This window comes from Lepidochelys olivacea (assembly GCF_965140295.1).
Source record: "Lepidochelys olivacea isolate rLepOli2 genome assembly, chromosome: 6".
NCBI lineage: Eukaryota > Metazoa > Chordata > Testudines > Cheloniidae > Lepidochelys > Lepidochelys olivacea.
This window is the reverse complement of record NC_140416.1, coordinates 48,824,606-48,837,484: the sequence shown is the minus strand read 5'-3', so window position 1 is coordinate 48,837,484 and position 12,879 is coordinate 48,824,606. Positions and strand designations below refer to the sequence as shown.

The window sequence follows — 12,879 nt, the reverse complement described above, 5'->3', positions numbered from 1 at the left end:
AGCTAGGCAGCCTGGCTCCTTCTGCTCAGTCTCCAACAGCAAATCCTATGCTTGTGTGAGGCACCTAAGACTCATCAGCTGTTTAGGTAGCCTGCGGTGCGATCCCCATTTGTTTTTCATTGGCCTGTTTTAGTATTATGGGAGGGGGACCCAAAAATATTCTGCTGAGGGCCCCCCAGGGGCTAGCACCGGCTCTGCGTCCTGACTGGCCCTCGGCGGACCCCAATGCTGCGGGGACTGCGAGGAGAGGCTCAACTAGGGCAGGGATCCCTGCACAGGGCCTGAGAGGGGAGTCAGGCACCAGCCTCCAGCGCAGGCAGGCTCAGGCTGGTAAATCTCCAGCGCCGACGGGGCACGGCCGCCGGCAGTGCGGGGTAAGTACCCGCGGGAGCGGCCCTGCCCGGGCGGACCGGCCGCAGGGGGCGCTGCGCAGCGCTAGCCGCCTTCCTTCAGGTCCCTCTTGGCCGCGGCGTCCGCCCGTCCTTCTGGGGAGTCGGAAGGAGTGACCTGGCTGGGGGCAGAAACCGAAGGCGGCGGTTCGGCCGGAGGTGAGTGTTCGGGCGGGGACCGCTGGGCCCCACCGGCCCCTCCCCTCCCCTCCCTGGGCTGTCCAGGCGGCTCCGCCCGGACCCGGCTTCCCCGCCGTGACGCGGGGTCGGGGCCGCCGGGTCCTGTCCCCAGCTCCGGGCCTGGGAAAGGGGCCTGCGGCGTCTCCCTGCCTCCCGGGCGGGGGGGGGGGGACCCGTAGAGAGCGAGACGCTGGGGCCGGGAAAGGGGAGGGAGAGCTCGGAGCGTGGCTCGCTGCCCGCGGCTGGAGAGCGCGTAGCGTGGCCGGGATCCTTCCGAGAGGCTGAGAGGGCAACATCCTGCCTGTTGATAAACGCGAGAGGGGTCAGAGGCGAGCGGCGAGGGCGGGTCTAGAATGGGGGGACCTGCCTCGGAGCGTAGCGTGAGCTCCTGGGGGCTGTGCCGCTTCACAACGAGGGGCTGCGGGGTGGGGGGGACCTGGTCACAGGCTGTACGTATCTGTGGGGGGCGCAGATGTTTGATGAGGAGCGTCCGTCTAACAGAGAAAGGTATAACCCGTTCCGGTGGTTACTGGAAGTGGACACTTAGCCTTAATTCCTGTCTGAATTTGTCTGAATTTTTAACAGCGAGGGTCGTTAGCCTCTGGAACAAATTACCAGGGCTGGGCGGGGATTCTCCATCACTGGCAGTTCTTAAACTAAAATTAGATGTTTTTAAAGCTTTGCTCTAGGAATTATTTTGGGGAAGTTCTGTGTCCTGTGTTATACAGAAGGTCAGACTAGAGCAGTGGTGGGCAACCTGTGGGCAATCTACTGGTGGGCCGCGAGACAGTTTGTTTACATTGACCGTCTGCAGGCACGGCTGCCCACCTGCGGGAAGCAGTGGCTAGCCCGCATCACTGGCCGCAGCTCCCATTGGCCGGAAACGGCGAACCGTGGCCACTGGGAGCTGTGGACCGTCATGTCTGTGGACATTCAATGTAAACAAACTTTCTCACTGTCCACCAGCAAATTACCTGGACTGTCACGTGTGGCCTGTGGGCCACAGGTTCCCCATCACTAGATTAGAGGATTCCAGTGGTCCTTTTTCTGGCCTTGGAATCTCTAAAGCAGTATGATTTTTTTTTTTTTAAATGGAAACTATGCCTCAGTCTGGACTGTGTTTGTAGACACTGTGAGCCAGATTCTTCCCTCACTCTTTATAGCAAGCACCAGTCTCATTGAGATTAGGATTGTATTGGTTTACATGAGGGGAATATATGGCCACTGATTAATTGATCCTGCTCCCTGATATCCAGATGGACTTCTTTTTGTGTGATCTAGTGGCTTGAGTGAAGGACTAGTTGTAAGGAAATCCCTGAGTTCTACCCAAACTCTGTCAGAATCCTTGTATAGTCTTGGACAAATCACTTGATTTCCATTTGTCTCCATTTTCCTGTCTGTAAAATGGGGCTAATATCTACTTTAAGTGCTTTAGGAATTGATTAATTGATTATAAGTGCTTTAAAAATGAGATCTGAGAGAGCATACAATTTGCTTGCAAGAATGGTAGTTGCTCTTTGGTACAGACAGGCAGTATTTGATATTTATAATAAATATTTTAAGTACTTCCCTTGCCAAGTGTAATAGCTTGAAGGATTTTTATTTGGGGTAAATTCTTGGGGTAGATACTATGTGTTTTCTCTCTTGATCCTGATCCCTGCTGCCTTCTATTAGTTTTCTAATGCCAATGCTGGCTTTAAAAAAATGATCATCCTGTAATTGTTTGTTCGGTTCTTTGAGCCTAGAAACTGGTCGTAGATTCTCTTTTGAGCTTTCTCTAACTTTTCATCTGTTAAACTATGGACTGGTTAATGGGATTATGGTATTTTTCTGACATTCATAGGTTGCAACACAAATAATAGTAGTCAAAAAGAGAGACTGACTTAGCTGTACATATGTGAGTTTACAGCTCTCAGTGTGTTAGATGTGATGATTATTGTTGGTGGTGTGGGGAGGGGAAGGGAAACCTTGCCTAGTGTAACTTGCCTTACCCGGTATCTCTCTCCATCTGTGTAATAAGTTATGAATGCAGTAACACTGGTTTCATTTAATAAATTCTGCCTCAAACAAGGTAACATTATGCCTCTTTAGATTTGAGTCAAGAGAGCTGCAAAACTGATCAGATTGTCAGACCAGTTTGGATTACATCCATTGTTTAAGATGATGGGGAAACCTTCCTCCTATTAAGTGATAGTCTGTAATCATAGTGGATTAGTGTGGTCATAATATTAAAAATGATTAAGAATAGAACCACCTTGTCAGAGGCAAAATATGCCTCTGGCAAATTTTAGGACTGCACAGCCAACAGCTATTCATGAGCAATGTGGATTCTGTTCTGTGTCATATCAACAGAGTGGTAAAGTTCTGAATGCCATCTTCAGTGATGGAAAAGATAAAAAGAATATAGTTTGGGAATCAGTGCTTGTCATTAGAAAGCCACCTTTTGATTTGCAAGTTCTAAACATGGAACCCCTTTAAGTCATTTTTCTGCTTATAATTGCATTGAAGCTATAGCATCTTGTTTCCATACACTTCTGGAAGCTACAAGTGTTGAGAAAAGTGCTAGCAAACTCTGTTTCTCTACAGATCCTGTGATTAAATTTAATATCAAGAGCCATAGTTTTCTAGTCCATGACTTCATATTCATGTTATTTCACTTTTCTTGTAGCATGAAAGGACCACAAAATTAGCCTCAATACCATGCAGAGAACTTATTCACATATTAAGTACACTTGATAAAACAGTAGAACTATTTTGGTGATGGCCAGCAAATGAGCCTCTTGCCCACACTACCTACGCATTGGTCTGCTGCTCATTCCACGTTCTTCTCCAGTTTTCCCCCACAATTAAACTTTCCTGGAGTTTCACCAGGCACTAATGAATGTAGGTGTCAGGTTTTAATGTTGTAAACTAATATGCTGTGCAGTTTTTTTAAATCATCCTGAAAATACTTTTGCTACTAAAAATCTATTTAATGGAAAATCTTTAGACACGAAGTGTACATATTTTCAGTTCAGTGTCAGTGAATTTAATTAATCCAGCATCTCCAGACAAAATAATCTTATTCGTATCACAATAGTGCCCAGAAGCCCAAGTTAATTTCAGAGCTCCATTGTGTTAGTGGCTGTACAAACACATAGTGCAACACAAATGATCTCTTGCTGTCACCTGCCAAAGGGAAATAAAAGTAAATATAAGAGTAAAGTGAATGGATATTTCAGTTGTTTAACAATAGTATGGTTGCATAGCACCTTCTTATCCAAAGGTTTTACAGCATTTCTTCAAACACTAATCTTCACAACCATCTTATGAGGTTAGAAGATGCCTTAAAATAAGGCACTGAGACTTGACCAGGGTCACTCTGCAGATCAATGTCGGAGCCAAAAATAGAACCTGGGAGTCCTGTTTGGCCCTGATCTTAAAAATATGCGTATTTTTAACTTTAAGTCCATGGCTGCTCTCATTGAAGTCAATAGGACTAGTTGTATAAATAAAACTAATCATGCACAAAGTGTTTTCAGTATCAGAAGAGTGTCTGTCTCTGCTTTAGGCACAGCATATCTTAGGTACTTACATCATCCCCTTTACCGCAGTATCTGAGCACCTCACAATCTTTAATATAAATCTTCACGGCACCTCTGAGTATGGGGAACTGTGGCATAAGAGAGACTGGGTCACACAAATCTGTAGCAGATCAGGAAATTAAACCTGGTTTTCTGCATCCCAGGTTGGCACCCTAATCAGTGAACCATACTGTGTGTATCATAAATGACACTTGCTCTGTATTTACTTATATCAGTACCAGCTCTCTAAAGTATTATTTTTGAGAAATTGAATATAGCTGAGAAGCATTTCAACCAAATTAAAAAATAGTGTCAACAGATGTACTGGCTCTTTAAATTATTTAATAAGCTTTTTTTAATTACACTCATTCACTATTTATTTGTCATCTCATGTTCAAGGGCAGTCACACCTGGGACCATTTAAAACATACTCAGTAGAAACAAGATCCTTTTCTTAGTGTTCTACCTTGGACTGTGAAGGCATTTTTGTTTATCATAATTTTTGTCCTGTTCAAGAAATCTTATTAAAGTAAGAAAAGCCAAAAAAAAAAAAAAATGTTGTTTTGATTAACCAGGACATGCACTCTCCGGGGAAAGACTGCATGCATAACTGAGTAGCTCCCATCTAATCTCCTAAGTAACACTAAGTGTGCAATTACTTAATCATAAAATATTGTCAACATTCTCTCCAACCAAAGAGAAACTAGCTAGAAAGCTGCAGAAATTCCCAAGGGCCTAAAGAAAGAGCAATTTTATCCAGCACCAGTGACTAGAACTGAAAGTCTTACTGGCTTCAGTTATTGCTGGGTTTTTGGGTTTTTTTCCTGCTTTGAACAAGAACATTTTCTCCCTTTTTATAGTCTTAGGTTGACAGTTAAATAATATTTAATCACAGTTGTTATTGGCCAAGCGGTTAGGGAGTTTTAACTGTCACTACTAAAGAACTCCTATGCCTCAAGGGAAAATTTGGAATGAAAATCAACTATTACTAAGGGCTTTAGCAAGAAAACAGAAATTCTGTTTTTTGCACTTCATATGCTCTGTTTGAATGTATTCCATTTTTCTTCTCTAGCACCTTCCAATGTAAGGATCTCAATGTGCAAATATTAGTGTAAACTTGCAACACACTTTGCATTGTAGTGAGTAGTCCCATTGACTAATATGCCTTGTAATAGTGTTTATGGGATTGAGCTCTAAATAAAGTGCCCAAAGTCACATGGCAAATTTGCGGCAGAGATTGGAATTAGAGTGGCAATCTCTTGATTTCTGCATGAAGACCATTTCCTTCCTTGCACTCAAGTAATTGCCTCTGCTGGCAACATTGTATGGACTGGAGGGTTGAAACCAGAGGGTTAGATTTTTGTTTAGTAACTTCATATAAGGAATACGGTATTGGAAGAATATTGTTCCATAACTATTCCGGCCTGTTTTCATTTTATTGATTTTTCCTTATCATGACTAGTCAATATGTATTTTTCCTTTTTGTCATCCCTATACATGAGGCAGAGAAATAATAGTAAAAATTTATAGAAAATTTCTAGTGTCTAGTATACATAACTTCAGATTGTTATAGTGACTAATACTTCTCTTATATTGATTCTAGAAAGTCTAGCAAGGTACATACCAAATATGTAGAATATAAATTCTATGCAATGTGTGGAGAGAGAGAGAGAGAGCAATAGGATTTGTTACCTCCTTAAAACTTTTTTCTCTCTCACTAGTGACTCTAAGTGTAACTATTTACTGTGTGATTTTTGCCCTCCTTGTACATCCAAAATACTTGTTGACTTCAACAGGAGTCTTGAGTGCAAAAGAGATTTAGGACTGGTTGTGTGACTTGTAGATTGGGCATTTAAATTATTTGACCTAAACTTGGAGTTTTCTTTGTTTTGCTTAAAACAGCTTTACCGTGTTACAAAAGTTTTTAAGTTTGAGCGTAGACTATTATCTTGCATAGATAGTCTAAAGAAGTGACTATTGGTATTATGAACCTTTTTTTGGGGGGTGGTGGGGAGGTAAATCAAGAGACAATGTGTCACTGCAGGAATGGAGTGAGAAGAAAACATGCTTCTGAATCAGCAGAAATCACAAACATTAGGACCTCTCGTCATGTCTCGCTGTGCCACTCTGATGATTAGCTAAAAGAGAAGAGGATTCCCTGGGTAGAGCCTTCTCTACTACAGTCCAGATTCCACAATCTGTCTTTATTTAGGCCCTGATTCTGCAAAGCTCTTCAGCATGTAGTTGAGGTTAAGCACAGGCTTAAGTCCCATTGAAGCTAATCATGTGTTTAAGTGCTTTATGTAGAAACTACCACTGATTAATAACTGCTCTTGTTCAGTTGCCAAATGTTCATCACACAAGCGAAAGCTATTACATTTGACTGCCTCTGGGCTTATTGAAAATTAATACAGTTTGCAGTTTCTCCATGAAAAATGGCATGGCTATTTTTTTTTCCCTTTCCAGATCTTTGATCAGTCAAATCTGTTTCCACGCATTTACTTTTGAGGAGGAGGCGGCATGCTTTGAGTATGCACCTGGAAGTCAGGAATTTGAGTTCTAATTCCAACTCTAGCCTTAGGCACAGCATGTAACCACTCTGTGCCTCAGTTTCCAAATCTGCAAAATGCGGTTAATGATACAAGGGTGTGGTGAGGATTAACTAAATTCTGTTCAAGTCCTTTCAAGAGGGATAACTACTGTATGTAAATATTTGGTTTTGCTTTTTGCTACCAAAGTCTTTTCCTTTCTTCAGTTTCTTTAGACAAAAATCATACATGCCTCAGGCTCCACATAGCAAAGCTAATTTTTTCATAATATTATTGTTTTAAAATCCTAAATTATGCCCAGTGGCTGTTATTTTAATATAGTCCCCGGTTAATTGGACTGGAACCATATGTATATTAGCCAACAAAGTATAATCTCCTTCCTTAGATACTTTTAAGGTCAGGCTTGACAAAGCCCTGGCTGGGATGATTTAGTTGGGGATTGGTCCTGCTTGGAGCAGGGGGTTGGACTAGATGACCTCCTGAGGTCCCTTCCAACTCTGATATTCTATGATTCTATGACGTGGTGCTCATGTAAGAGCCAGCTCTTCTGTTCTGACTGAGATATCCCGGTTAGTCTCATTGCTTCATAGTGCAGGAGTGCAAGTAGTTTCACAGCATCGAGTTACCTGCTGGTTAAAAGTTCAGTTGCAGTTTGATCTTAAAGCAGGAGAGGCAATACTGAGGGGCCTTTGGAGTCCTAAAATGTAGCCTGGGCCTGTTCCCAAGGATGTGACTGACAGAGAAGTGTTCAGCATCACATTCTCCATTTTTATCAGAGTATCTTTCCCGATTGGTAGCAGTCTGTCACAATTTACATCAAATTTATTCAACCAGCACCAGCAGCTATCAGGAAAAGCCATGCCTGACTACCCAACTCAGAAAGCATCTCTCCAGCTACTGCCCCCTTAGAGGTGAAGTCTTCAGGCTCCTGTCAAATGGTTGTCTGTAGGACAAATCTGAGTGCATCTTACAGTAACTCCTCACTTAATGTCGTCCTGGTAAACGTTGTTTCGTTGTTACATCACTGATCAATTAGAGAACATGCTCGTTTAAAGTTGTGCAGTGCTCCCTCATAACGTTGTTTGGCAGCCGCCTGCTTTGTCCACTGCTTGCAGAAAGAGCAGCCCATTGGAGCTAGCTGGTGCAGGCTTGGATCCAGGGTGGACCAGCAGCCCCCCTATCAGCTCCCCTAAGTTCTCTGTGCAGCAACTGCCCAGCAGGCTATCCCCAGACAGTTCAGCTGTCCCTCCCCCACTGCGTGTGCTGCTCCTGCCCTCTGCCTTGGAGCTGCTCCTGCGAGCCTTCTACTTTCTGTGCAGGGGATGGGAGGGGAAGAGGAGTACTGATGTCAGGGTGTCCCCCTCCCCCCCCCGTTCCTTCCCTCACACTCCTGTACCCCATCTCCACAGATCATGGGGTTGGGGGACAGGACAGGGCTCAGGATGGAGGGAGCTTGCTGGCAGCAGCTGCTGTCTTAACTTGCTGATCTACTTAAAAAGGCAGTGTACTTAGAGTGGAGTCAGCATACTTAAAGGGGCAATGCGCATCTGTCTTTCACACACACATACACAACTTTCTTCTCTCCTCCCCCCTGCCCCCGGCACTTTGGAAAGTGGAGGGAGTGGTGCACTCCAGTGGGATAACATGGGTTTATCATCACATTCAGTTTCCACAGGGAATGTTTGCAGCCACTTTTGTCTGGCAAAAAAAATTTCCCTGTAACCTAACCCGCCCCCCTCCCCCCCCCGCCAAATTTACATTAATTCTTATGGGGAAATTGGATTCGCTTAACATCATTTCACTTAAAGTAGCATTTTTAGGAACATAACTGCAACGTTGAGTGAGGAGTTACTCTATTTTTACACACAGGCTAAAAACTCTACACAGTTCCTTAAAAAGAGAAATATTACTGAATTTAATTCTCAGCTTATTCCTTTCATTTTTTTGAAATAGTTACTATGTGTATTTGTAGACATATGTATGCACTTCAGTTTAGTTTCAGGTGTTTAGTTAATTGAAAAAAAATATAGCCTGAACTGCTTAGGGCATGGCTACACTAGAAACTTCAAAGCGCTGCCGCGGGAGCGCTCCCACGGTAGCGCTTTGAAGTGCAAGTGTGGTCGCACGCGAGCACTGGGAGAGAGGTCTCCCAGCGCTCCTGGTAATCCACCTCCACGAGGGGATTAGCTCCGAGCGCTGGGAGCCTGTTTACACTAGCGCTTTAAAGCGTTCAGACTTGCTGTGCTCAGAGGGGTGATTTTTCACACCCCTGAGCCAGCAAGTTAGAGTGCTATAAAATGTTTGTGTAGACAAGCCCTTAGTTTGGTATTGCCTTCATTTACCAAAGATAAATGGCCAAAGTTTAGGCCACAGTGTACATATAAAACATTCCACATAACTTTTCCAGGCTTCTAAATTGCAGACAAATTCTGGGGCTCTGGTCTATGGACAAGTAGTTAAACTTGAAGACTTATGCCCTTGTCACTGGGGAGGTGGTACCACCTCCTTTCAAAGCTATTCTGATGACTATAGCTGCGTGGTGCTGGGCTAAAGGAATACCATGGCTGACACAACATCATTTTTCCAAACTAATCTGTATATATGTGTGCTAATATATAATTATAATGAGACCAGAGAAGTATTGTTTAGGCGGGAAGGGGATAAAAATTTGAGCTGAATATCAGGGAAAGGATTTCTGAGACTTCTAGACTGGAGAATAAATGCCTAGTGAAGTGGCGAAGAAAGGGTTAAATTAGACATGGTGTTGGGAATATCCTGCATTTTCAAATCCATCCTCTTCATCTGAACTACAAGCAATTTAAAATTCCCCTTGCCTGGAAATTCCCCAGCAGAGAATCATGCTAGTGCACATGCACTGCTTTCACAACTAAGTTGCTGTTTGTTCATTTCATTGTCTGCCCCAGCTCAGCCAACAGAGAAGTGTCTGATCCCACAGTGAAAGAGATGAGGTTTATGTCTGTCTCCCTCTGGTATGCTGCTCCAGTACTGCTATTGTGCAGGAGTAGCAGTACGGGTGCAGTATTGGAGGAGGAGGAGACAGATGCAAACACAAAGTATAAAAGATCTCAGTTTTTTTTAAATCACATGAAGGAATTATTTAAAATTAGGGCTAAGTAATTGTTATATTTTCAGCTATTCAACCGCAGCAACACTGTAAACTTAAAGATTTAGCAACGTCTCTCAGTTTTTGTAAGAACATGTGGGGAGGGACTTCCCTTTAAGACAAAATAAAACTCAGGCCTTGTCTACACTGCCACTTTCCAGCACTGCAACTTTCTTGTTCGGGTTGTGAAAAAACACCCACACCCTGAGTACTGCAAGTTTCAGTGCTGCAAAGTGGCAGTGTAGACAGTTTTCAGAGTAACAACCGTGTTAGTCTGTATTCGCAAAAAGAAAAGGAGGACTTGTGGCACCTTAGAGACTAACCAATTTATTTGAGCATAAGCTTTTGTGAGCTACAGCTCACTTCACCGGATGCATACCGTTGAAACTGCAAAAGACATTATATACACAGAGACCATGAAACAATACCTCCTCCCACCGCACTCTCCTGCTGGTAATAGCTTATCTAAAGTGATCACTCTCCTTACAATGTGTATGATAATGAAGTTGGGCCATTTCCAGCACAAATCCAGGTTTTCTCACCCTCCGCCCCCCCCCCCCCACACACACACACAGACAAACTCACTCTCCTGCTGATAATAGCCCATCCAAAGTGACAACTCTCCTTTTCTTATTGTAAAGAGTACTTGTGGCACCTTAGAGACTAACCAATTTATTTGAGCATAAGCTTTCGTGAACTACAGCTCACTTCACAGTATGCATCCAGTGAAGTGAGCTGTAGCTTACGAAAGCTTATGCTCAAATAAATTGGTTAGTCTCTAAGGTGCCACAAGTACTCCTTTTCTTTTTGCAAATACAGACTAACACGGCTGTTACTCTGAAACCTCTCTTTACAATGTGTATGATAATCAAGGTGAGCCACTTCCAGCACAAATCCAGGTTTTCTCACCCCTCCTCCCCTTTTCCAAAAACCACACACACACACTCACTCTCCTGCTGGTAATAGCTTATCCAAAGTGACCACTCTCCTTACAATGTGTATGAAAATCAAGGTGGGCCATTTCCAGCACAAATACAGTGGCTCCCAGCGCTGGGAGCTACTCCCCTCATGGAGGTGGGTTTTTTTTTTTATAGCGCTCTGCTGCGACTACACAGCCATGCTAGGGTCATGCTAGTGAAGACGTGCCCTAAGTCACTGGGTTTTGGAAGGAACCCCACCACAATTCACTTAAAACTGACTTGATTTATTTGTTTAAAGTATTGCCTCTCTGTGCCTGAAGTTTCCCCATTAAACAGAGGTAAAAGAGTTGGCCACCTTTTATAAACCTTTTGGAAGTGTGCAGATGGAAAGCTCCATATAAGAAAGGAGTATTAGTTTATAATTAGGGATTTTTTATGCAATAATAGGGTGGTGATTGGTTGCATTGACTCATCCATTAAGATGACTCTGATGTTTTTCCCCATAGACTGAATGGTTCATAGCTACTCTGGTTACAGAAATCCAATTCAGATTGGAGAGGAGTAAGTGTAATGCTTCAAACTCCTGTAGATACTGTAAAGTGCTATAAATGATGAATTGTTAAGATTATACTGGATAAAATCCTACTCTCCTTAAGTACTACTTTAGTAGGATTTTCCAGAAGGATAAAATGATGATCACAAGGAAGAGATCTGTCTTTAACAGATTCTACTCTATAAAATAGATGGAATACTCATACTTGTGATGAAAGCACAAGGCCTACTCTATTTCTTTTCTTCCTTTCAGCTTGACTTCTTGAATTCCTGTGTGTCACAGTTACAGGATTAGCTGCATCCCTGTCTGTTTCCTCGTCTCTTCTGAGTGCACCCCTAAGGTCTCATGCCTTCCCTTTTCTTGGGGTGGATCCTTTCATTATCTCAAATAGGCACCAGTCTAGTTCTTACCCTGAAGGTCTGATTGGGTTTTTCCTTTCAGGATCTGTGACCAGTGAATTAATGACCCAAAACAGCCTTCTTAAAACAGAAGTATTGTTTGTTTAACCATAGGAACAAAGTATTTCAGAGGAAAGGATCTTAAAATAACAAAAGATCTACATGCGTATCTAGCTTACCTAAAGCCTAAACACCCTTCTGAGGGGATGCCAGGTGTCTAATTCCTGAAGGCCCCAGCGGCAGACTTTGGTTTCTCAGGCTATATGGCCTCACTAGAGAGCTTACAGCCACTATAAACTCTCTGGTGACAGGAGAGAGTCCAGTCAGTTTAATTACTCCAGCCCTCCCTCTCCTCATGAGTGACGGTGGCTCTCCCGCAGACATAGCACTATTCATACCGGCGCTTAAATCAGCATAAATTATGTCACTCCAAGCAGGGTGTGGTTAATTCACACCACTGAGCGACATAATTTATGTCGACTTAAGCTGTAATGTAGCCATACGGTCAGAAACCTGTGTCCCCATGAATGTGATTCTTTAAGCCCTCTTGAGTCTTCTAATTTTTCTCCCTTCCCCCTTCACAGGTACTGATTTGTACCTGGAAAAACCTGTCTGACCAGTCCAACAGTGGGTCTCAATGGAGCATCAAGGTGAATGGCTCTTGCATTGTGCCTCAAGTGTGTACTGAGAAGCCTATGTATGGATCCACCCTTCCCCTTCCTTGGTGGTTTCCTGACAATTCCACAGCAGTATTAACTCAGTATATGCATACACTAAATATCACAATAACCAGGTCAATTCCAAACGTTAATAAATTATTACAGAAAACTCCAGATCCATCACACTGTTGATCTTGTCTGTATCTTAAGTGGTTTGGTACTAGTCCCTTTTAGAAGCATTACTTATTATTCAGAATCTGCCTGTCAGCACGCCTGTACAAAATATAAAAGCACACAGGAGATGGTCTCAAACTTGAGAACTACACACCCTATCCTGCAAACTTGGCTTTGCCTAGCTTTTAAGGCAACTGACTGAGTGGCTAGATTAGACTTTGTGGCTTTGAGTTCGGCAGTGATGGAGAGTTCCAGAAATGAGGGCCTACTGAGAACCCGCAATCCTAGTCCTACAAATCCAGTGGCTCTTAACTTGAGCATCCCAGGAGATCCCAGTTGCCAGGTTGAAGTGTGTGCATGTGCGGTTGCT

General features: G+C 43.3%; 1 protein-coding gene across 4 annotated transcripts in view; it reads left to right on the top strand.

Annotated features, from left to right (window-relative positions):
- Nucleotides 1–471: 471 nt before the first annotated feature.
- The window catches only part of TRAF6 (TNF receptor associated factor 6), a 31,258-nt gene continuing 18,850 nt past the window's right edge, over nt 472–12,879 (top strand). The window contains exon 1 of one of the 4 annotated variants that reach the window (XM_084632301.1): nt 472–548. The gene's annotated coding sequence lies outside the window, so the exon portion shown is untranslated. Of the gene's footprint in view, nt 549–819; nt 892–1,018; nt 1,077–12,283; nt 12,327–12,879 lie in introns of those variants that run through there. The other 3 variants (XM_084632304.1, XM_084632302.1, XM_084632303.1) reach the window with 3 other exon arrangements.